This window comes from Lathyrus oleraceus, chromosome 4, assembly GCF_024323335.1.
Source record: "Lathyrus oleraceus cultivar Zhongwan6 chromosome 4, CAAS_Psat_ZW6_1.0, whole genome shotgun sequence".
NCBI lineage: Eukaryota > Viridiplantae > Streptophyta > Magnoliopsida > Fabales > Fabaceae > Lathyrus > Lathyrus oleraceus.
Genome location: NC_066582.1, coordinates 299,360,976 through 299,385,823, shown reverse-complemented (window position 1 = coordinate 299,385,823; position 24,848 = coordinate 299,360,976). Strand labels below are relative to the sequence as shown.

General features: G+C 36.2%; 1 non-coding gene across 1 annotated transcript; it reads left to right on the top strand.

Moving 5' to 3' along the window:
• The first annotated feature begins 10,616 nt into the window (after nt 1-10,616).
• Nucleotides 10,617-10,723, top strand: LOC127077961 (small nucleolar RNA R71). The gene has a single exon (XR_007787719.1). It is a non-coding gene; the product is annotated as a small nucleolar RNA R71 (small nucleolar RNA).
• The last annotated feature ends 14,125 nt before the right edge of the window (nt 10,724-24,848 follow it).

Below are 24,848 nucleotides of genomic sequence, written 5' to 3'. Positions count from 1 at the left end.
AATTCAAATGCTTAACTCTCGTCCTCACATTCAATCTTTAAAAATACTTTTTGAAAAAGGTTAGAATTTAATTAACTCTAAAAATTGCTCTCGCCCTGATCTAGAATTAATGTCCAATTTACACTGTCCAGTCAAAAACTCAAACTCTCGTTCTATTGCTTTTAACTTCTTTATGTCTTTTACTTTCGTACAAAAACCTTGTTATTAAACCTGTAAATTGAGACCGTAAAAAGAGTGATTTTAATTTTAAACTTAATTAAACCAATTTGGTTTTGATTCCTTCATTCCGCTTACTTTACGTACCGATACCTAAATAAATTAGCCAGACATGCTAAACAGATCTAAATAATTATCATGCATAAACAAATTCATCTCAGGCAAATAATATAAATCAACAATAAAGCAGGGCATATATAAATTCAAACAATAATTAAAGAACCTGAGAAAGTAAATAGCAGTCTTGAACACTCCACCACAGGCCGGTTGGATTTGTTCTTGAATTCTTCAATCAAACAGAAAAATAAAAGCGAAGGAATAAAAAAAACTAGATTCTAACGTAAGGTTAGATCCGGTGAAAGGTACACAATAGTTTCCGGTGTAGAAACTATTGTGCGAAAAAGAATTAACTAAGTGCTGAAAAAGAAAATAGAAATTGCAAAGGAAACAATATAAAAATCGTAAAAGTAATGCTGTAAAAATGTGCTTGTACTGCTGGAAGAGAAAAAATGCGAAAAAGAGAAAACGGCGAAGAAGCGTGGAACGTCGGAAACCCTGCAGGGTTTGCAAAGCTGATATTTATACTGGTCACTTTCTGTAACGGTTTCCAAAAGTATTCCGCGTCAAAGGTCTTCACGTAGCAAATGGTCAGGCGTGCAAATAGGCCTCAACGTCTCTGAAGCCAAAAATATAGGAGAATGGTGTGACGTCCGTCACACCATGTGTGACGCTCGTCACACAAGTGTGTAAAGCGTGACGCTCGTCACAGCCTTTGTGACGCTCGTCACAGGCACAACGGCTGTGCTTTTTGGGCTGGGCTTTGGCGTTTGATATTTGCTTCTTTTCATTCCTTTTTGCACCTCCTTTTCTTCCTTTTTTACTTGTGCTTCAAATAAACCACCTGAGATAAATAGAAAGGAAATACCGCGTAATATCTAATAAAATGAAATAAATTGAAGTAAATAATAATATAATTTAATTAAATTGAGTCCTAGAATGTGATACTATTTCATGTTATCAAACTCCCCCATACTTAGATCTTTGCTTGTCCTCAAGCAAAATACAGTATAGAACTTGTTTTAAAATTTTTAGCCAGATGAAATTTCAAAACACACATCAATTCGTACTAGGTTGCATGTAAACCTTGTTTAGAGGTAACTTGAGTTTAATCTCGACATTAACAACCACCGTCACAATCTCAGATAACCCCACCTTATGCAAACCAGTTCGAGTAATGCCATTATAGCTATCCTAGTTCCTTTACTCTTATTTCACCCGTTTTCATTCTAGCGAAATCACATTAAGCCCTTTATATTTTCGCGCACATAGTGGAGTAACCGGTTAGTGATTCTGATCCCCTTTTTGCTAGAAGTTCTGGTACATAAGTCGGATAACTTCGTTATTTAGTCCATTGCAAATTGCGGGGGATCGGACCGTAGTCCGCCCTACCAAGTTCAGCGCCAGATACCTGCTGAACCAACTCACAATGGATCTTTCATATTATGCTTTTGTATGATCTGCAACCTTTAGATTAAATGATCTGGTAAGGATCACCTAACTTAATTAGTGCATTTCCTGATATATATATTTATTTATGTTACTTTGGGAATCATTCACTTATATTCATCGGCCCTCCACGTAGTTTGCTATTAAGATGGTGCTGACTTCTTGTATAAACTACTCGGGGTTACTATAAAACTAAAAGTTCAAGGGATTGGTATAATAGGTACTTATCCTGATCTAACATGTTGAGGTTCTTAGAGCGTTGTTATGGTAATAATTTTTTGTCTTGATTTCACTCAAGTTTTATAAAATAAGCGACCTTTATACTTATTGGGTGTGTTAAGTTTTTGTTATGGCTCATGAAAATTTTGAGGGAATAGATAATAGAAAGTTTTCACACTTGGGACTTAACTTAAAATAAATCTATATTATAAGAAATATTATTTTATTATTATTATTATTATTTTTTTTTATAAGGGAAATAACAATGAAAAGAAAGATACATACTTGAAAAAGAAAAAGGAGGATAGAAAGAACACGGTTTTCCCCCCATACTTGAATGAAACATTGTCCCCAATGTTTTAAGGAAAAGAAATGAATTACAAAAAGAAAGGAAAAGGAAACTAAAGTTAAGGCTGCCTGCCGCCTCTTGTTCTTGGACCTGGTGATCGTTGATGTACTTCTAAGTTGTCAAACCTGCTAAACAACTCAGTGAACCGCTGATCGGTTATGGCATTCCTCTCTTCCTGTTGTTGTTGCATTTGGCGCATCATTTGCATCATTTCGAGATTCTGTGCTTGCATACCATCAATAGCATCCATGATGTCGTCGTTGGTTGCAGGCCTTCTTCGTCGACGACGTCGTGAGGATGGGCCAACTGCATTATCGGAAGGGTTGAGCGGGACTGATTGTTGTGCAGGAGCGTTATCACCTTGCTCCATTTCTTCGAACTCGTCGGTAGACGGGTTTGTATGTGAAGGCTCGGTAGCTTCGGGAGCATTCAGATCATAGAGGTGGCGGTTGGGATTGGTGACATCGGTTAGGGCAATGTTGGGTAGAACGACGCTTGGGACTGCCTGGTTATTCACCATAAGGTAATATCCTCCGCCTATCCTGTTCTTGATTGGGCGGCTGGACCGACAGTAGGTTATATCCATAAATAGGGGAGGTAAAGATTCTAAAGTTTGGAGTCGGTCCCCTAGGTTTAAGCCAAGTGCTATGGTGGTGATTAATCCACCAATTACAAAAGGTTGACGGCCTCTAGCACATAAGGTGCGGATATGATGAAATAGGAAGGAGGCGGCGTTTACCTTAGCATTCGGTTCGAAGACGCATTCGAGGAAGAATAGTTCCTTTGCGTTGACCTTGCTGTTGTTCGGTCTTCCAAAAACTGTGTTTTGTAGGATGCGGATAAAGTACCGGATAGTTGGGTTATGTATATGGGAAACAAGGAGCTCTTCCCAGTTGTTGGCATCTACACCGGATATTTTCCTAAAGAGGTCGAAAGCGGCAACTGTGTTCCAGTTTAGGTTGGGAGGGATTCTGGGGTAGACTTGACCTTCTATGGGGAATTGTAGCATGGTGCTCAATTGGTTTTGGGATAGGGAGTACTCAGTGTTGAACATACGAAAGGTTGCGGTACCGGTTAAGAATTCGTCTTCACCGGTGGGAGTGTTGTACGCATATGAACTTAAGAATTCTAAGGTTAGGGAGGGGTAGGTAGGTTGATTATGCGTGCATAGGAAGGTTAGATCGGCAAGGCGGAGCATCCACTCGATACCTTGAAGTAGTCCTAATTGTTGTAAACAAGTTGAATCAGGATACCTGGTAGAGGTGACACCTCGTTGTTGGAAACGCTCGAACTGCTCCCTTTGATAATTATCATCTTCAGATCGGAAGATGATATTTCCGAAATTTTAAGTTCCCGCCATACTGATGAATGAGTTGGAAGAAGTAATTAGGAAAGAAAAGAAAATATATTTGATTGTATAGAATAGTTGTGATGTAGGAAGAAAGGTATGGTGGGTATTTATAGGAAAAAAATTGAAGTTGGAAAGGGAGTGGTTGAAAAGTAAATAAATGTGGGTAAATGTGAATAAATGGGGAAGGTAAAAAGGTGAAGAGGTGTAACGGTCGTCTCCAACAGCTTTGTAACGTTCACCTAGTCAGAAGGGTGTTACGCTCGTTACAGGGGCATGACGAGCGTCACAAGCACTTGGCGTGACGTCCGTGACAGATTGTGTGACGCTCGTCACACAGTCATATTGGCAAGGTTTCTGCTTGCGTTCTTCATAATGATTTTGGTAATTTATTTTTATTATTTATTTTGTTTTGCTTCAGATTATTTTATTTTGCTATTTAAATTTCCCTGCATGCTATTCTACTTTGTATAATAGTGCATAAATATATTATATTTTTAATAATTTATGTAGGCAGCAACAGTAGAGAGCATTTTTGATAGATATTGCATAATTCATAATAAAATAGGATAAATCAATAGCTTCATAAAATAATCATAATGTAACATTGGAAAAAAAAACAAAAATGCGAAAGAGAAACAAATACGAACATAATTTGAAATAACATTAAATAATAAAACTAACTAAAACTAAATAACTAAGAAAAACGACTTCTATCCATCTGCATGATCTCTGGCCGGAGGGACAAAGGAGTTAACATGATATAGCAACTCGTGAAACTGATTTGTCATACTGTTCATGTATCCTAGAAATTCGTGTCTCATGTTAGCGAACTCTTCTCTGAGGGCGTCTTGTTCTGACATCAAAGCTTCAATGGCGGTGTTGTAATCAGTTCCGGGCATATGATGTCTAAAGTCGGGTATTGCCGATTCTTCGGTCTGAACAGGTTGAGGAGGAGGATCAATATCATAATAACCAGATGGTGTCTGAGGGTCTGATTCAGCATAAGGAATCTGGTCATCACAAATTTCATAGTCCTGGATGGATTCAGTGGATCTAGCAGGAGAGGGGGTTTCGTTCAGATTGTAGAGCCAGTTATTGCGGTTATGAACACTAGTCATAGGATCGGGCATGGTGAATAGGCAAAGAACTTGGTTATTAATTATAAGCTCAAACTCTTCAGATCCTAGGTTTGCTATAAACATAGTGTTGAAGAGGAAGGGTATACTCATAATAGTAATGCCACAAAAAGGGCTTAAGTCAAGCATAGGCTGACGTAATCCGATAGCATTACCAATCATGGTTATCAAACCGCCTATTCAAATCGGTGCTCGTTCATCTTGGATAAGGTGGTCTAAATTTGCTAACATAAAAGTGGCACCGTTTACTGGACGGTTCTGGGAAGCACAAAATATGATGAAGAGTTCATCACGTGAAACTGTGGTACTGTTTGGCTTCTTCCCAAATAAGGTGTGGGTCAGGATCTTATGGAAATAACGGAAGGTCGGGTTATGTATGTTTCTAGAGAGAAACTCATGTTCCTCGGGATCGTCATTTCCAGTCAAGCTTCCCCAAAAGTGTTCAAGTTCTCTATATTCAAAAAGTTCTTCTTGGCTCACTGTGAATGTGTCAAAGGAGGTAGGGAAACCTAAAAGGTTGGTAAAGTCTTGAATATTAAATTGGTACTCCATGTTAAACATTCTGAACTGGATAAATCCTCTGCTTATTCCTTTTCCATGGCTGGGTAGATAGATCAGGGAGCTAAGGAATTCTAGTGTTAGTCTCCGGTAAGTGACGAAATGTCTACGGATAGGAGCGATTTCCCACCCTATTTGACTCAGCAAATACATGACACTTTCTCTTAGTCCAAGGGCAGTCATTGCCCAATCATCAGCATACAAACTAGGTAGCATCTCTCTCGTGGCTAGTTCCTCAAACTTTTGTTTCTGAGTTTTTCCTCTGAATTTGATACCCATACGATCAATTTGTCCCATCAGGTTAGTGTTAGCTAGAGAAAAGAAAAACAAGAGTTTTAGTCAGGATTTGGCCAAATGCCGAAAGAAGAAGAGAAAAGTTTTTAATAAATTAAAATAAATTAAGAATGAATACTAAACAAAATTTAATAGAATAATTAAGGAAGAAATAAAAAATTATAAATATTGGTGGGTTGTCTCCCACTAAGCGCTTTGTTTAATGTCGCAAGCTCGACATAAAAACTATCAATTATAATCTATAAGTTCTGGAGACATTTCGTCTAAGTGCAAGACTTGCGAATCTTCATTGTTTTCTGCATAGTGATAATGTTTTAGACGTTGCCCGTTTACGGTAAATGGTTCCATAGATTTGCCTTTAATTTCTACTGCTCCACTGGGAAAAACATTGGTGATTTGAAAAGGACCTGACCATCTAGATCGTAGTTTTCCCGGAAATAACTTTAGCCTAGAGTTAAATAAAAGGACTGTATCGCCTTGTTTGAAGATTTTCCTTGATATGCGCTTGTCATGCCATTGTTTTGTTCTTTCTTTGTAGATTCTGGCATTTTCGTAAGCGTCTCTTCTGAGTTCCTCTAATTCGCTTATATCAAGGATTCTCTTTTCGCCGGCGGCTTTATAGTTTAAATTTAGATTTTTAATAGCCCAATAGGCTTTATGTTCTAATTCTACCGGGAGGTGACAGGATTTTCCATAAATGAGCTTAAATGGGGTTGTCCCTATGGGAGTTTTGTAAGCAGTTCGGTAAGCCCATAAAGCTTCTGGTAATTTCAATGACCAGTCTTTCCTTGAAGTGGCGACTGTTTTCTCTAGTATCTGTTTGATTTCTCTGTTAGACATTTCCACTTGCCCACTGGTTTGAGGGTGGTAAGGTGTCGCTACTCTATGTCTTACGCCATACTTAAGCAGTAGTTTTTCGAGTACCTTGGATATGAAATGCGATCCACCATCACTGACTACTATTCTTGGGACACCAAACCTTGGAAATATTATATTCTTAAAGAGTCTAGTTACTACTCGTGTGTCGTTTGTTGGAGAAGCTATAGCTTCAATCCATTTTGATACGTAGTCAACTGCCACGAGTATGTATTTGTTACCGAAAGAGGATGGAAAAGGTCCCATGAAGTCTATTCCCCACACGTCGAAAATCTCTACTTCCAAAACGCCCTTTTGTGGCATCTCGTCACGTCTAGATATGTTTCCTGTGCGTTGACATCTGTCACATTTCTTGATAGCTGCATGTACATCCTTCCATATATTTGGCCAATAAAAACCGGCTTGTAGGATTTTAGAGCAGGTCTTGGATGTACTTGCATGTCCACCATAAGGAGCGGAGTGACAGTGTTGGATTATATTTTCTACCTCTTCTTCGGGTATACACCGACGGAAAATACCATCGGGGCCCCTTTTAAAAAGTAAGGGGTCATCCCAGTAATAGTGATTTATGTCATAGAAGAATCGTTTCTTCTGCTGGTAGGATAAGGTAGGTGGAACTATTCCGGCAGCTAAATAATTGACGAGGTCAGCGTACCACGGTGTAACAGATATAGCTAAGGTGGTTTCTACCTGTTTATCAGCGTCATTTTCTTCCAAAGTAGCTATAAGCTTATCGTACGAGAAATCATCGTTAATTGATGTTCTTTCCAGTTCAAGGTTCTCAAGTCTAGAGAGGTGATCTGCTACTACGTTTTCAGTTCCTTTCTTGTCTTTGATTTCCAAATCGAACTCTTGTAGCAACAGGATCCACCTTAGGAGTCTAGGTTTAGCATCCTTTTTTGTTAAGAGGTATTTGATAGCAGCGTGGTCAGTGTAGATGATTATTTTGGCTCCGACCAAGTAAGAACGAAATTTATCTAGCGCAAACACTACTGCTAGAAGTTCTTTCTCGGTTGTGGCGTAATTCATTTGTGCTTCATCTAGAGTTCTACTTGCGTAATATATAACGTGAAGCTTTTTATCCTTTCGTTTTCCTAAAACAGCACCTACAGCGTAATCACTGGCATCACACATTATTTCGAATGGTTCGTTCCAATCTGGTGTCTGCATTATGGGCGCGGAGATCAGTGCTTGTTTAAGCGTTTGAAATGCTTCTAAACATTTATTGTCGAATATGAATTCAACATCTTTCATTAATAGCCCAGTTAAAGGTTTAGTTATTTTAGAGAAGTCTTTAATGAATCGTCGGTAAAAACCGGCATGTCCTAAGAAGCTTCGTACTTCTCTCACAGTTTTCGGGGGTTGAAGATTTTCGATTACCTCTATTTTGGCTTTGTCTACTTCAATTCCTCTGTTCGAGATGATGTGTCCTAAAACAATTCCTTCTTGTACCATAAAGTGACATTTTTCCCAATTAAGTACTAGGTTTACTTTCACACATCGCTCTAGAACTCTTTCTAGGTTTTCAAGGCATTCTTCAAAGCTTTGTCCGCATACGGAAAAGTCATCCATAAATACTTCCATGATGTTTTCTAGAAAATCGGCGAATATTGCCATCATGCACCTTTGGAAGGTTGCAGGAGCATTACACAAGCCAAACGGCATTCGTCTATAAGCGAAGGTACCAAAAGGACACGTGAACATTGTCTTTTCTTGGTCATCGGGGTGAATTGGTATTTGAAAGAAACCTGAGTAACCGTCTAGATAGCAGAAATGAGAATGTTTTGCTAATCGTTCTAACATCTGGTCAATGAATGGTAAAGGGAAATGATCTTTTCGGGTTGCTTTGTTTAGTTTCCTATAGTCAATGCACATTCTCCATCCCGATTCGATTCGTTTGGTTATAGTTTCTCCTTTTTCATTTTCAATGACTGTTATACCTCCTTTCTTTGGTACTACGTGTACAGGACTAACCCATTTGCTATCAGATATAGGATATATGATACCTGCCTCTAATAACTTGGTTATTTCCTTCTTCACTACCTCACTCAGGATCGGGTTTAGTCTCCTCTGGTGTTCCCTAGAAGTTTTACAGTCTTCTTCTAGCATGATGCGGTGCATACAAATAGAGGGACTTATTCCTTTAAGATCGGTGATGTTGTACCCTAGTGCGGTTGGATATTTTCTTAAGATATGCAGGAGTTTTTCTGTTTCGAGTCTTCCTAGGTCAGCATTAACTATCACTGGTCGTTCAAGTTCTAAGTCTAGGAATTCATATCTCAGATTTTTGGGAAGTGTTTTCAGGTCTAGGGTTGGTTTCTTAAGGCATTGCGTAGGGTCCGGTGTTATTGCTAAACATTGGTTAAGTTTGTCTTCTACAAGATAGTCAGATGATTTGTCTTTTTCTAACTTCGTTTCTTTTATGCATTCATCGATGATATCCATGAAGTAACATGTATCTTCTATTGTAGGTGCTTTCAAAAATTGGGAAAGAATGAACTCAATTTTCTCTTCTCCTACTTCAAAGGCGAGTCGTCCTCGTTTTACGTCTATGATTGCACCGACAGTTGCTAAGAACGGTCTTCCCAGTATAATGGGTGTAACTTCATCTTCTCTAATATCCATAACTATAAAATCGGTTGGAATGTAGAATTGACCTATGCGCACTGGAACGTTTTCAAGAATTCCTACAGGATATCTGACGGAACGATCTGCTAGTTGCACAGATATTTTAGTTGGTCTTAATTCTCCCATTTCAAGTCTCTTGCATATGGATAAAGGCATAACACTAATACCGGCTCCTAAATCGCATAAGGCTTTGTCGATGACAAATTTTCCTATGTGACAGGGTATAGAGAAACTACCTGGGTCTTTAAGTTTAGGAGGCATATTCTGGATTATAGCGCTACATTCAGCGGTGAGTGTAACGGTTTCGCTATCTTCAAGTTTCCTTTTATTAGAAAGAATTTCTTTTAAGAACTTAGCATATGAGGGCATCTGCGTAATAGCTTCTGTAAACGGAATTGTGACGTTTAATTGTTTTAGTAGGTCAACAAATTTTTTGAATTGGCCCGCATCTTTGGTTTTAATAAGCCTTTGAGGGTAAGGGATAAGTGGTTTATAAGGTGGTGGAGGTACATAAGGTTCCTTCTTTTCTACGGTTTCCTTATTACTCTCTTCCTTTTCCTTAGGTTCACTTTCCTCCTCAGTTGACTTTTTAGAGTTTTGGTTTTCTATCCTTGGGTCAGACGGTCCTTCCACTTCCGTTCCACTTCTCAGTATAATTGCATGAGCGTGGCTTCTTGGGTTAGGTTGGGGTTGGCCAGGAAATGTACCAGTTGGGGCAGCAGTAGGCGCTTGTTGTTGAGCTACTTGTGATATTTGCGTTTCCAGCATTTTGTTATGAGTAGCCAGGGCATCTACTTTACTTGCTAGTTGTTTAATTTGTTCGCCAGTGTGTACATTCTGGTTTAAGAAATCTTTATTGGTTTGCTGTTGAGAGGCTATAAAGTTTTCCATCATGATTTCCAAGTTGGATTTCCTAGGGGCGTTATTGTTAGGTGTAGATGGGATCGGCTTCTGATATCCTGGAGGTATAGCTGGGGCTTGATTTGGAGATTGTCCAGGTGCGTATAAAGCATTATTACTCTTATATGAAAAATTGGGATGATTCTTCCAATTTGAGTTATAGGTATGCGAGTAGGGGCTTCCTTGAGCATAGTTTACTTGCTCCGCTTGGATTCCTGTTAGAAGTTGACAATCTGCAGGAGTGTGTCCTTGGATTCCACAGACTTCGCAGTTCTGAGTTATGGCTACCACGGTGGCTGGAGGTGATACATTTAAACTTTCAATTTTCTGGACCATAGCATCCACTTTTGCATTAACATGATCAAGGTTACTTATCTCGTACATGCCAGTTTTCGTTTGAGGTTTTTCTACCATTGTTCGTTCGCTTCCCCACTGATAGTGGTTTTGAGCCATGCTTTCGATAAGTTGGTAAGCGTCAGCATATGGTTTGTTCATCAGTGCACCACCTGCGGCGGCGTCTATTGTTAACCTCGTGTTGTACAGGAGACCATTATAGAAGGTATGAATTACTAACCAGTCCTCTAAACCATGGTGTGGACAAAGTCTCATCATGTCTTTGTATCTTTCCCATGCTTCGAAAAGAGACTCGTTATCTTTCTGTTTAAATCCATTTATCTGGGCTCTTAACATAGCTGTTTTGCTCGGCGGAAAATATCGGGCAAGAAAAACTTTCTTCAACTCGTTCCATGTGGTGACTGAGTTGGAAGGAAGAGATTGAAGCCATCTTCTAACGCTATCTCTTAACGAGAAAGGAAAAAGACGAAGTCGAATTGCCTCTGAAGTGACACCATTAGCTTTAACAGTATCAGCGTATTGAACAAATACGGATAAATGAAGGTTTGGATCCTCGGTAGGATTTCCAGAGAATTGGTTCTGTTGCACTGCCTGCAACAGTGAAGGTTTAAGTTCAAAGTTGTTTGCTTCGATTGCGGGTGGAGCAATACTCGAATGCGGCTCATCTTGCGATGGAGCGGCGTAATCTCGAAGAGCACGAGCTGGTTCTGCCATCTCGGGTATCGAAGGAAAAATATTTTTGAAATCAGGAAGTTCAACAGGAGGGAGATTGTTTGCAGCACGATATTCCCGAATTCGTCGTAAGACTCGGAGATATAGTTCGATATCGTTGATTCGTAAGTAGAACGGCTCTCCTTGTGAGCGAGTGTGTGGCATACAAATCAACGAAAGAAAGAAAAGAAAAAGAAAAGCCTTAGTCTCTACAGCGTAACAGAAGAGTTACGATATCGACTAAATAAAATAACAAAACAACTTGGAGAAGTGTCCAAGTATTCAAGATTGGTCTAGCTTGCTGAAGTTGTATGGATGGTCACATGTTGGGCGCGATGCTCCAACATGTTGGTACGACATTTGGGCCGTTTGCAACAGGCGCCAAATTGCTGCATTTTAACAGAATCTTTTGAGAAGATTCAATTATGTTTTATTGCTATTGATTTAGCAATATGATTATATGATTTGTTGGACAACTGTGAAGATCAAATCAGATTTAAAAAAGATTTAAATTTGAATTTGTAACAAACTAAATCATATATTTTTGTTGGAGATATTCAAGGAGCAAATAAAATATCCAACACATTATGCAAAGATTCTGGACGAAAATAACTGCAAATCCACAAAGAAAAAACCCAGATTTATTTTTCTATATAAGGAGCTCAAACCTCCATTAGAAAGCAAGCATTCACATTTAATATTTTAGAGTGATAGGGTTTTCAAGAGTCCTTGTTATTTTTATGTATACCTCTATGTTTCAGTAACTCAACATAAAAGGTTTATGTATTTGGGTTGTAAATTCAACATTGTTATGTACACTTCCATGTTTCAGTAACTTGACATAAAAGGTATGTCTAGTTGAGTTGTAATATTGAACATTCTTTCATCTTCTTAAGATTCAAGTTGATCACTAGGATTTAGTGATTATTTTCCTTTGTCTTGGGTTGTGTGACAGAGAAGAAAGTGAGTAGGTTCTCATGTTTAGGGGGAGACTCTAAATAGAAAGTCACCGGGTAGTCTTAGGAAGAGGAGTTGAACAAAATATGGTTTCTTGTTGCTTATAAGACTAATTGTAACAAATTACTAAAAAGTGATTTTCCTTTCTTGGGTAATGGAATCAACCCGCCAAACGTAGGTGTAGTTTCACCGAACCGGGTAAACAATTGATTGTGTTCTTTATTGCTTTTATACTCCATCATCTAGTACTTGTTATTGTAGTGGTTCTGATGTATCTTGTTAAACTAGTTGTCAAAGCATAGCGTTAGACATCACTCCCCTAAGGAATATAATTCCAATTGGTACCAGAGTAGGTACCCTAGCTTATTGGGTGAGCTCCAGGGAAGATAAATTCTGCTCAAATGGAGACAATTAAAGATGGAGGATCAGTCAACAAACCACCTATTTTGGATGGACCCAATTATGATTATTGGAAGGATATGATGATGGTCTTTCTGAAATCCATGGGAAATAAAACATGGAAATTCATGGTTAAAGGTTGGAAACATCTTATGATCACTTCTCAAGATGGTTCAACAAGCGTGAAACATGAAGCTGATTGGTCCAAAGCTGAAGATGATGAAGCTCTTGATAATGATAAAGCCTTGAATGCTATATTCAATGGCGTTGACAAGAGTATGTCTAGACTAATAAACACTCATACTGAAGCAAAATAAGAATGAGAGATTCTCAAGTCTACTCATGAAGGCACATCTAGAGTTTGTATGTCAAGACTGTAGCTACTTACCATAAAGTTTGAAAATCTCAGGATGAATGAAGACGAGTCTATCCATGAGTTTCACATCATATTGTGTGATATTTCCCACATTTCCTTTGTCTTAGGATAAAAGATGTTTGAAGAAAAGATTGTCAGGAAAATTCTTAGATAATTGCCTAAGAGGTTGGATATGAAGGTGGCTGCTATTGAAGAAGCTCAGGATTTGAGCAACATCAAGGTTAATGAACTCATTGGTTTCTTACAAACCTTTGAGATATCTATCAATGAAAGGGATGAAAGAAGAACAAATGTATAACCTTTGTCTCCAACACTCAGGAAGAAGGAGATCAAGATGATAAAGAAGAGAGCATGTCAAATGCTATAGCCTTAGTTGGAAGAAAGTTCAAAAAAGATTTACAAAATATGAACAGAAGGTGGGGGGAAAATGTCCTAGACAAAGTGTCATACATCACCCACATTGACAATCTTAAATACTACAAAGGCATAAAAGCACAATTGTGATACGGTGAATTGACTTTGTGTTTTTGCTTTGAAAAGCAATGTTGCGGATATCAAGAGTCACCACCGACTTTTCTTTTATCCAATAAGGAAAGGCGGAAAAGAACAGGAAAGACCTTGATTAGATTTTGAGTTCGGGAGGTACATTATACAAAGGGAAGGTGTTAGCACCCTTTGTATCCATGGTTATCCATGGGCTCTTAATTGCTTAACTCACTTATGTTTTCCTTGTTTGAGAAAGTGTTTGAGAAATGTGGTGTGTTTAGAAAATATTTTGAAAGGAGAGTTTAACTTTGTAATGACTCTTGTACGAATGTATACAAAGTGTTTATCTCGTTTGATTTTGAAAGATGTTTAGAAAAATATAACTCGGCGATGTTTCTGGTGCGAATGTATACCAAGTGGTGATTTTCTAAAAGATGTTTTGAAAAGTGTGAGGTGTGAAAAGTATTTTAAGCTGTGAGTAAGCATTTAAGAGTTATACCTAACCAATGTCTTTACAAGTATTTCCTATCCTTAGGAAAGTAAAACTGTCCTTACTATTGAGAAGTAAGTAGTCTTATCCTTTGGATGTAAAGGGACATCGTGGGGTCGTCGATTGGCCATTGAAGGCAACATTTGTAAGGATACCTTAGCATTCGAAGGGACGATCATCATTTAATCGTAGGCTACAACGAAGGGTCATCGAGGGACAAAGTCATATATTCGAAGGCAACGTTCGAGGGACAAGGTCATATATTCGAAGGCAACGTTCGAGGGACTATGATTTATCTTGTAGGGACATTGACCTTTTAATCGAAGGGACTATGACTTATCTGTTTAGGGATGATGATGATTTAATCGAAAGGGTCTTTGCTAAGGGTATCCCCACATTCGCGGGACATGACCGTAATATCGTAAGGCAACAAAGAGAGGGTTACCCTAGAGGTGCAAGTGTGGAAATGATTGGATTCAGATATATTATCTTGAATTAATTTATCTAAGTTCGATTATTTATCTTTCCATGCAATCATATTAGCATACATCTAGACAGTTATATTCACAGTATGGAAAAATTAAAGTGCGAAAAATAAGACTACGCTATTACATGGCTTCGGGATGGGGGTACATAATTTAAAAGGGGATATAAAATATCTAAATCTTAATTAACGAGTACAAAATTAAAAGGGCATACAAATAATAAAACCTAATTAAACTAAAAAGAAAGAAATAAAAAAAATCCTAATTAAGAATGAATTAAGAATATTTTTAGTCTATAATAATAGAAACTTTTTTTTATGAATTTATGGAAAAACTTAGACTAAATTGATAGAAATTTTAAAAGAAAAGAGGAAAAAAATATAATTAGATTTTTATTATTCAAAATAGCCCATTTTAATTAATTAAGTGATATATGAAAAGCTAAAAAATAGGTCCTGGGGGCTCAAACCCAGGACCTCTACGTTGCAGTGAGGGGGGAGTTACCAACGAGCCATGTGTTAAGAGTCCCACATCGGACAATATATGGCCTGAACATGTGTTTATAAGTGGGGGCAGTCCTCACTCTACCAACCGGTTTTGTAGGGTTGAGTTAGGCCCAAACCACACATTCTTAACATGGTATCGGAGCCTCGTTTAAGATCCGGTGGGCCACCTACTATGGTTCCGCTATCGGGCCACCCACCATTTATTTCCACGCTCCAGATGTCCAGTCCTGGGCGTGAGGGGGTGTGTTAAGAGTCCCACATCGGACAATATATGGCCTGAACATGTGTTTATAAGTGGGGGCAGTCCTCACTCTACCAACCGGTTTTGTAGGGTTGAGTTAGGCCCAAACCACACATTCTTAACACCATGTTGGTCCATTCATTATTTATTCACCTTCATTAAAATATATATTAATTCTACATGGATTTTTCCATTTTGACACAACACCACCATGCATGTTACAGCTTTCTCTCTTACGACAAGCTACTTTATTTTTTCTCATGCTGTTTCTTTCATGTGAATACGATAAACCTGTAACTTCATCTTATATCAAACCACACACATAAAATAAGATCATATGTAATCATCATGCAATAATAAAAATATCCATGCACAAATCAAGAAGCTTATATTATTTTACTCATGTATTAGTTCTCTTTAGTTGCAAGTGATAATGATAAAACAAACCTTACACATACATGTTAAAGACAACCAAGGATTTATATTATCACCGTTATATCATCATCATTATTATGTAATAACAGCATGTGAAATAAACATAATCATGCTAGAAACAACACTCATATAATAATAATTAAATGACAAATATAATTCTTTAATCATGCAAACAGAATTTCTCCAACATGCTATGACATATCAAGAACAGATGCATACTTGAATAAAGCAATATCAACATCCACCAAACCATGAATACATCATCTCAATATATATATTAAACCAATATTATTCATGCATGAATTAAGGAGTATTGCAAGGTAATCATGCTGGATGCAAATTCCATAATGAACACTTACTGGGGATTTGATTCTTCTAGCTTGCTCACTGCATGTGCGTTGTTCTTATTTAGGCTATGAGTGCTTTATGGTTGCTTCTCTTTTCCCTGCCCGTGAATCTTCTTGCTTCTGCCTTGCCTTGTGTATATTCTTCTCCTGTATCTCCTCCTTTTTTTCGTCTCCTCCCTCTCGCTGCAGCCATATGAAGTATTTATAATGATGTGGATTAGGGTTTAACCTTGCTAAATATTTGGATCCCTTCCTATACTTTAGGGTTTAACCTTGCTAAATATTTGGACCCTTTCCTATACTTTAGGAGAGTTAGGGTTTAACCTTTCTAAATATTTGGATCCCTTCCTATACTTTAGGAGAGTTAGGGTTTAACCTTGCTAAATATTTATTAAATACAAATATTATTATAAATAATGAATAATTTAAATAAAAATTAATTTAAATTTTAGTTACATAATTGAATTAAAATTTAAACCTATTTCTATTTTTACTTTCAGCATTTAAAAAAAAAATCAAAATTATTCTTACTTATATCAACCAAAATTATTTTATAATTTATGGGCTTAAAAAATGTTACTCTTATAAATAAATTTTATTAAGTAAAACGTGAATTACTAAATAAATACTATTTATAAATAATGAATAAATGGAACATGAGTCACTAAATAAAAAAAATAGTTATTATAATTTAATGAGCTTTAACAAATAAAATTAATTTAAAATTTTAATTATACAATTCAAATTCAAATCTATTTTTATTTATCATTAAATTAAAACTATTTTATTTATGTATATATAAAATTTATTTATATCATACAGATAACCAAAATTATTATTATTTTTTATATCTGTATCACATAATAAATAAATTAAAATTTATAATTTATATGAGAATGTATGCTAATGAATGAATGCAAATGTGAAATGAATGCCATGCATGAATCAATTTATCATAAAAATTAACAGGCAAATTTTTGGGTATGACAACAATGTTATGAATGTGACAGGTTTGGTCATCTAAAAACTGAATGTCCCATTTTTCTAAAAAATGAAAAAAATGGTTTGTCAATCATCTGGTCTGAATCTGATGGTGAAGAAGAAATAGATAATAAAGTAATGTCTTTAACTGGAAAGTATGACTCTTGTAGTGAGTCTAGTGTTGAAGAAATTTCAGAAGAAGAAGTTACTGAAACTTATAGATAACTGCTCACTGAATGGAAGGAATCATGCTTGAGAGAAGATAAAATGAAGAAGACCATAAGTAATCTACTTTTGGAAAAAGAGAACCAAAGTTCAAACATTTCAGACCTGAAAGAAGAAAACACATGGTTAAAATCCTAATTAAACAATATGACAAATCTATTCGTATGATGAACAATGGGCCTAACATGTTAGATGAAATATTGAAAGTTGGGAAAATGTCCAAAAATATGAAGGGAATAGGGTTTGGACCCAGGTCCATGAGCAAGAAGGATAAGACTTAGCCTAAGAAGTTTGTTCCTTATAAGAACAAAAATGAGTTCCAGATGTTGGACCACATGGCCTAGCAACTTGCAAATTATGTGTATTTCTATAAAGGGAAGAACATGAACTCTAACAGAAGATGTCATCATTGTGGAAGATATGAGCACATAAGACTTTATTGCTTTATATTATATGGTTATCCTCAATCCTACAGACAACCAAGACCCAAAAGGAAGGGCAAGAAAACTCACGCTAAGAAAGTGTGGAAATCCAAGGAAACTGTCAAATGTCTCTTAGCTCAGGTTCCTCTTAGAGTTGCTTCTAAAAAGGATTGGTATTTTGATAGTGGATGTTCACATCATATGATTGGTGAAAGGAGCAATGTTTATGAGTTAAATCCCTATTCTAATAGTTATGTCACATTTGGTGATGAAACTAGAGGAAGAATCAAGGGGATATGCAAGCTGGTGAGTCTAGATTTACCATGTCTTTATGGTGTGTTGTTAGTAAAAGGATTACTTGATAACTTGATCAATATAAGTCAATTATGTGATTAAGGTATGAATGTTAGCTACAACAAGTCATAATGTATTATCTCTAGAAAATATCAAGTTGTGTTAATGAAGGGTTTAAGATCCAAAGACAATTGTTATATGTGGATTTCTTAGCCCTCATCCAAGGTTAAGAGCATGAAAGGAGATCGTATCTAAAATGGTGTCAAGGGGTTTCCAAAACTCAAGATTGAAGAAGGTAAACTTCATGACGCATGTCAAGATGAGAAGCAAACCAAGATGTCAGTCAAGATGGTCCAACATCTTACTCATACTTCTGATTTACGACATATGGACTTCATAAGACTCAAGCAAAAAGTTGTAATTTAAGGGAAGGATGATGGTCAGGCTGGAGGTCCTCCCAACATTGAACAACAAGTAGTGGTTCAAAAGAAAGAATCGAAGAAGAATATGATTTATGTATTTCCTTCTCATATGTATGGAGTTTTGTTTAACAAAAAACATGTTTATGTGTTTGGTAAAACTGGAATTGGTGTTACTCTTAATATATTGAAGTCCAGTCACAAGCTATATGACAAGAAATTTGTTCCATATATTGTTCTTCGCAACCTTCCACATGATGATGAGACTAATCTAGTTATTGAAGGAATTGTGATGATAAATCATTATCTCATTCACATGTTTGTTAGTGAAGAATCCCAGGAACCTAATATGAGAAATCAAGATATTGATAAAAACGTGTCGAACTTCTTGTCTGACATGTTGACATAGTTTCAAAAGCTTAAGGAGAATGATGATCATATCCATGAATATGTTGAGGTTGGTTATGCTAAGGGTGATGGTGGTGGTGTTAATACCCATGATCATGTGGAAACATTGTGTGAAGATATGATAAGTGAGGATGAAAGCTTACATGTAGTTTGTGCTATATATCGCAAGGTGTATGAACTATTTACCAAGGGCACACAACCTATAGATGATATGACTCCTGATAAGGATGAATTTTTTGATCTCAGTCATCTTGTTATGGAGAAAGTTATTACTGTCTTGCCAAGAAACACTTTGCTACCTGCTAAAGAAGATATGAGCGTTTGTGATGCTGGTACATTTGGAACCATCAGTTTGAGACCTAGACTGTCATATATCATGAAGCCCAAACCTATTCATATGGATGAACAAAGTACCTTCATCAATAGGAAATTGAATGTGTAAGTTGAATACTTTCCTTTTGTCAACATGTTGAAGAATATCGTGACCAAGTTTCGTGACAAGGCTACTCATGAAAAGGATCATAAAGGGAATGCCAACGTTGATGATGCTGTCAATGATTGTGCCATTTCTATCCATACGAACAAGGAAGTTCATGATTTGTATGAACCAGTAAAGGAAGGTGTTACTAAGTGAAAGTATTTAGTCTCTGAAAGGATGCTTCCAAAAGAGGCTTTGACATTTGAAGAGGATGCTTAGCTGCTAGAGGAAGTCATTGTGAAAGACAATGAGAATTATGAGAGAGCTCTTATGTGTATTGAGGAATTACCAAACAAAATAATGGAACATGTTGTTCATCAATTGCAGTACGACTTGGAGTTGAGCATGGTAGAAGATGTAAGTTTCCTTCCTGATTTTGAAGTGAAGAACTATGTATGTGGTTCTCAAGGTACTTATAATGATAGAAGTTGCACTCAACAGTTGTGTAATAACCAAATGATTAATGATATCATCAAAACGGGTAAGGAAGATGCCAACCAGGATGTACTAGACAACATGTGTGACATATTGATGATCGAGTTACAAACTCATAGGAAGTATGAACGAGTTTCCCTTGCTAAGACTGAAGTGAATATAAAGCTTGTTCAAATGAGGGATTATGGGACAAATGCTGAAGCAAAAATCCAAAATAGTGTGTCCACCTTAAGAAGAAAGGTTATAAAAAAGATACTTCATGTGGATATCTCCTATACTCACATGGATAATGTGTATTCCCATTATAAAACAAATGTTCAAAAATGCGAGTGTGTTCTTCAAAGATGGTCTGCCACTGAAAGATAGTTGGGAGAAGAAGCTCTTGATTGCAAAGGAGTCATGAAAGCTGATGAGCTAATGAAGAATATTACTGATGATGGTCCTATCTATGATAAACTGGTCAAGGAGCTGAGGAAAGTGTTTGGTAGAGAAAAGTTTGTGAAATTTTGATCATCATCTTTCAATTGATTGGGAATAATCAAGGTTCCCTCTATTGATAAAATTATAAGAAAGGGAACTATGGAAGAAGGATAATCTGCAAATAAGGCTACATAAGATTTTTGTATACAAAGTGTTTATCTCGTTTGATTTTGAAAGATGTTTAGAAAAATATAACTCGGCGATGATTCTGGTGCGAATGTATACCAAGTGGTGATTTTCTAAAAGATGTTTTGAAAAGTGTGAGGTGTGAAAATTATTTTAAGCTGTGAGTAAGCATTTAAGAGTTATACCTAACCAAGGTCTTTATAGGTATTTCCTATCCTTAGGAGAGTAAAACTGTCCTTACTATTGAGAAGTAAGTAGTCTTATCCTTTGGATGTAAAGGGACATCGTGGGGTCGTCGATTGGCCATTGAAGGCAACATTTGTAAGGATACCTTAGCATTCGAAGAGACGATCATCATTTAATCGTAGGCTACAACGAAGGGTCATCGAGGGACAAAGTCATATATTCGAAGGCAACGTTCGAGGGACAAGGTCATATATTCGAAGGCAACGTTCGAGGGACTATGATTTATCTTGTAGGGACATTGACCTTTTGATCGAAGGGACTATGACTTATCTGTTTAGGGATGATGATGATTTAATCGAAAGGGTCTTTGCTAAGGGTATCCCCATATTCTCGGGACATGACCGTAATATCGTAAGGCAACAAAGAGAGGGTTACCCTAGAGGTGCAAGTGTGGAAATGATTGGATTCGGATATATTATCTTGAATTAATTTATCTAAGTTCGATTATTTATCTTTCCATGCAATCATATTAGCATACATCTAGAAAGTTATATTCACAGTATGGAAAAATTAAAGTGTGAAAAATAAGACTACGCTATTACATGGCTTCGGGATGGGGGTACATAATTTAAAAGGGGATATAAAATATCTAAATCTTAATTAACGAGTACAAAATTAAAAGGGCATACAAAATAATAAAACCTAATTAAACTAAAAAGAAAGAAATAAAAAAAATTCCTAATTAAATCTATTACATAGAAAGATCATGACAAATGAAATAAATAAACTAAATTTAAGAATGAATTAAGAATACTTTTAGTCTATAATAATAAAAACTTTTTTTTATGAATTTATGGAACAACTTAGACTAAATTGATAGAAATTTTAAAAGAAAAGAGGAAAAAAAAATATAATTAGATTTTTAATATTCAAAATAGCCCATTTTAATTAATTAAGTGATATATGAAAATTTAATTAATAAACTAGATTAAATTATATCCTAGTTTAAATAACTAATATAATATATTAATTAGAAAATTAATAATGGGTTTTATTTTAATAATATAAAAATAGTGGTGAATTAATTATAGTGGAAAGGGAGTAAACACAGTGGAGAGGGAGCCCCCAGGACCTCTACGTTGCAGTGAGGGGGGAGCTACCAACGAGCCATGTTGGTCCATTCGTTATTTATTCGCCTTCATTAAAATATATATTAATTCTACATGGATTTTTCCATTTTGACACAACACCACCATGCATGTTACAGTTTTCTCTCTTACGGCAAGCTACTTTATTTTTCTCCAACATGCTATGACATATCAAGAACAGATGCATACTTGAATAAAGCAATATCAACATCCACCAAACCATGAATACATCATCTCAATATATATATTAAACCAATATTATTCATGCATGAATTAAGGAGTATTGCAAGGTAATCATGCTGGATGCAAATTCCATAATGAACACTTACTGGGGGATTTGATTCTTCTAGCTTGCTCACTGTATGTGTGTTGTTCTTATTCAGGCTATGAGTGCTTTATGGTTGCTTCTCTTTTCCCTGCCCGTGAATCTTCTTGCTTCTGCCTTGCCTTGTGTATCTTCTTCTCCTGTATTTCCTCCTTTTTTTTGTCTCCTCCCTCTCGCTGCAGCCATATGAAGTATTTATAATGGTGTGGATTAGGGTTTAACCTTGCTAAATATTTGGATCCCTTCCTATACTTTAGGGTTTAACCTTGCTAAATATTTGGATCCCTTCCTATACTTTAGGAGAGTTAGGGTTTAACCTTGCTAAATATTTGGATCCCTTCCTATGCTTTAGGAGAGTTAGGGTTTAACCTTGCTAAATATTTATTAAATACAAATATTATTATAAATAATGAATAATTTAAATAAAAATTAATTTAAATTTTAGTTACATAATTGAATTAAAATTTAAACCTATTTCTATTTTTACATTCATCATTTAAAAAAAAATCAAAATTATTCTTACTTATATCAACCAAAATTATTTTATAATTTATGGGCTTAAAAAAATGTTACTCTTATAAATAAATTTTATTAAGTAAAACGTGAATTACTAAATAAATACTATTTATAAATAATGAATAAATGGAACATGAGTCACTAAATATAAAAAATAGTTATTATAATTTAATTTGCTTTAACAATTAAATTAATTTAAAATTTTAATTATACAATTAAAATTCAAATCTATTTTTATTTATCATTAAATTAAAACTATTTTATTTATGTATATATAAAATTTATTTATATCATACAGATAACCAAAATTATTATTATTTTTTATATCTGTATCACATAATAAATAAATTAAAATTTATAATTTATATGAGAATGTATGCTAATGAATGAATGCAAATGTGAAATGAATGCCATGCATGAATCAATTTATCATAAAAATTAACAAGCAAATTTTGGGGTATGACAGCTGCCCCTGTTCAATATTCTTAAACCGAGAGAATTAGAATGGTATGTACGCCATTCGTGATCTGGAGGTGGAAGATTATTGAACACTTAGAATGCCCCAAAAATTTGCACTTGTTAATTAAAAGATAGTCTTGATGGAGATGGGCTTAAAGATACCATCCAGAAAGTTTGATGATGAGAGCTTCAGAGTGCGTCGTACATTAGACCATATCTGAAGACATGGGTGTCACACTGGATTGTACGCTAGACCGTATAATGAGTCATCCATTAGGTGATATTAGGGTGAGCTGAACCTGATGAGGTAAGGATCAGAATGGGTCATACGCTAGACCGTATCTGAGTAGCAGAGTGAGCCGTCTGTTAGGCTGTATCTGGAGAAATAAAGATCAGAATGGATCGTACGCTAGATCGTATCTGAGTAGTAGAATGAGCCGTCCGTTAGGCTGTATCTGGCGATAAAAAGTAGTCGTTCGCTAGACTACATTTTAGAATGTACCGTATGCTAGGTAGTATCTGATGAGAAGAGCCAGACTGGGTCGTACACTAGACCATATCTGAGTTGCAGAATGAGCCGTCCATTAGGCTGTATCTGAGGATAAAAGATCAGAATGGATCATACGCTAGATCATATCTGAGTAGCAGAATGAGCCGTCCATTAGGCTGTATCTGCTGATAAAAGGGGTAGCCATACGCTAGACTACATTTCAGAATGTACCGTACGCTAGGTAGTATCTGAGGGGATGAATATCCAAATGGGTCGTACGCTAGACCGTATTGGAACAGTTGAAGGAACCATACGTTAGGCTGAATCAGAATGAGCCGTACGTTAGGCTATATCTAATAATATTTGTATATGTTGTATTTGCAATAAATGTCTGGGATGGGCTTAAAGATGCCATCATTAGGAGGATATTAAAATGCTTGTCAGAATGAATATTCATATGGATTATATCTGAAAGATGTATCTGAATCTCGAATGTAATCGATAAAGATATCCGTCTGAATGAATCTTTATTTTGACTGTATCAGGAGGATAATTAACCTGGAAAAAAAGAGTTAGCCTCATGCCATGTCATGATGCTTGAGATATTTTATGCTCTTGAAAATAAATGCGAACATTGCATGCATGTATATGCTGTGAAATGATGCATGAATGAATTATGCGTCTGAAATTTTTTGCCATGGGAAAATAAATCCCGATATTCTGGTTGGAGATATTTGTATTGATGACCCTTTCTTAGCTGGGGATATTTGATTTCTGTCTGATGGTAGAAATATTCAACAGAACTTGACTGGGGATAAAAGAGATGACCAGTCTGTCTAGTAGTGCCAATTTCTTCTGGGAATAACTGGTTTTGCTGGGGAATAGGATTTGCAACCGGATTTTTTAGAACGCATGGTTAAACCTTATCCTTGATCCTAAAGTCTTTTAGTAATTGCTATTTCTATTTTATGCATGTATTTTCGGTAAACATCAATCATATTCAAGTGCATATATTAATTCGAATTAAATCAATGGACGTCTATGCAAACAAAACGGAGAAAGTAAAACAAAAGTCTCTTTTTGGAAATAAAATTGTATTGATTTTGAAAGAGGGCCTATAAACAAGCAATTTTAATACAAGGAGACATAAATCCTAGTAAGAGGAAATTGTCAAGAAAGCAAAGAAAAAACAACTATGAAAAAAAAAGTCATATTGATTTTAATTCTACTACTGCTATTATGTCTTCAAGCATCTCATCTCTTGCTGTCGGATAGAAGTGATTGGCTTGTTCAGTCTCTTTGATTTTGGTGAAGCTGACCGAGAACGGGACATAGTCATACGCTTTAATCCCTAATTTTTGCCTGAACCGCCTTTTCAGGTTTTCAGTCCACCAGGATACCCTTTTTTGCCCAAGCCGCCTTTTCAGGTTTTCGACTTGCCGGGTGTACATTTTTATATGTTTATCCCTAATTTTTGCCCGAACCCTTTTGGTTCGCCGGGATGCCCTTACTTTTGCCTAGATATGTCGACCTAGCGGGTCTCTTTTATGCGTAGTATTTTTTAACTATGTCCGCGTTCACGGGATGCGGGAAATCTTCGCCATCCATTGTAGCAAGCATCATGGCTCCACCAGAG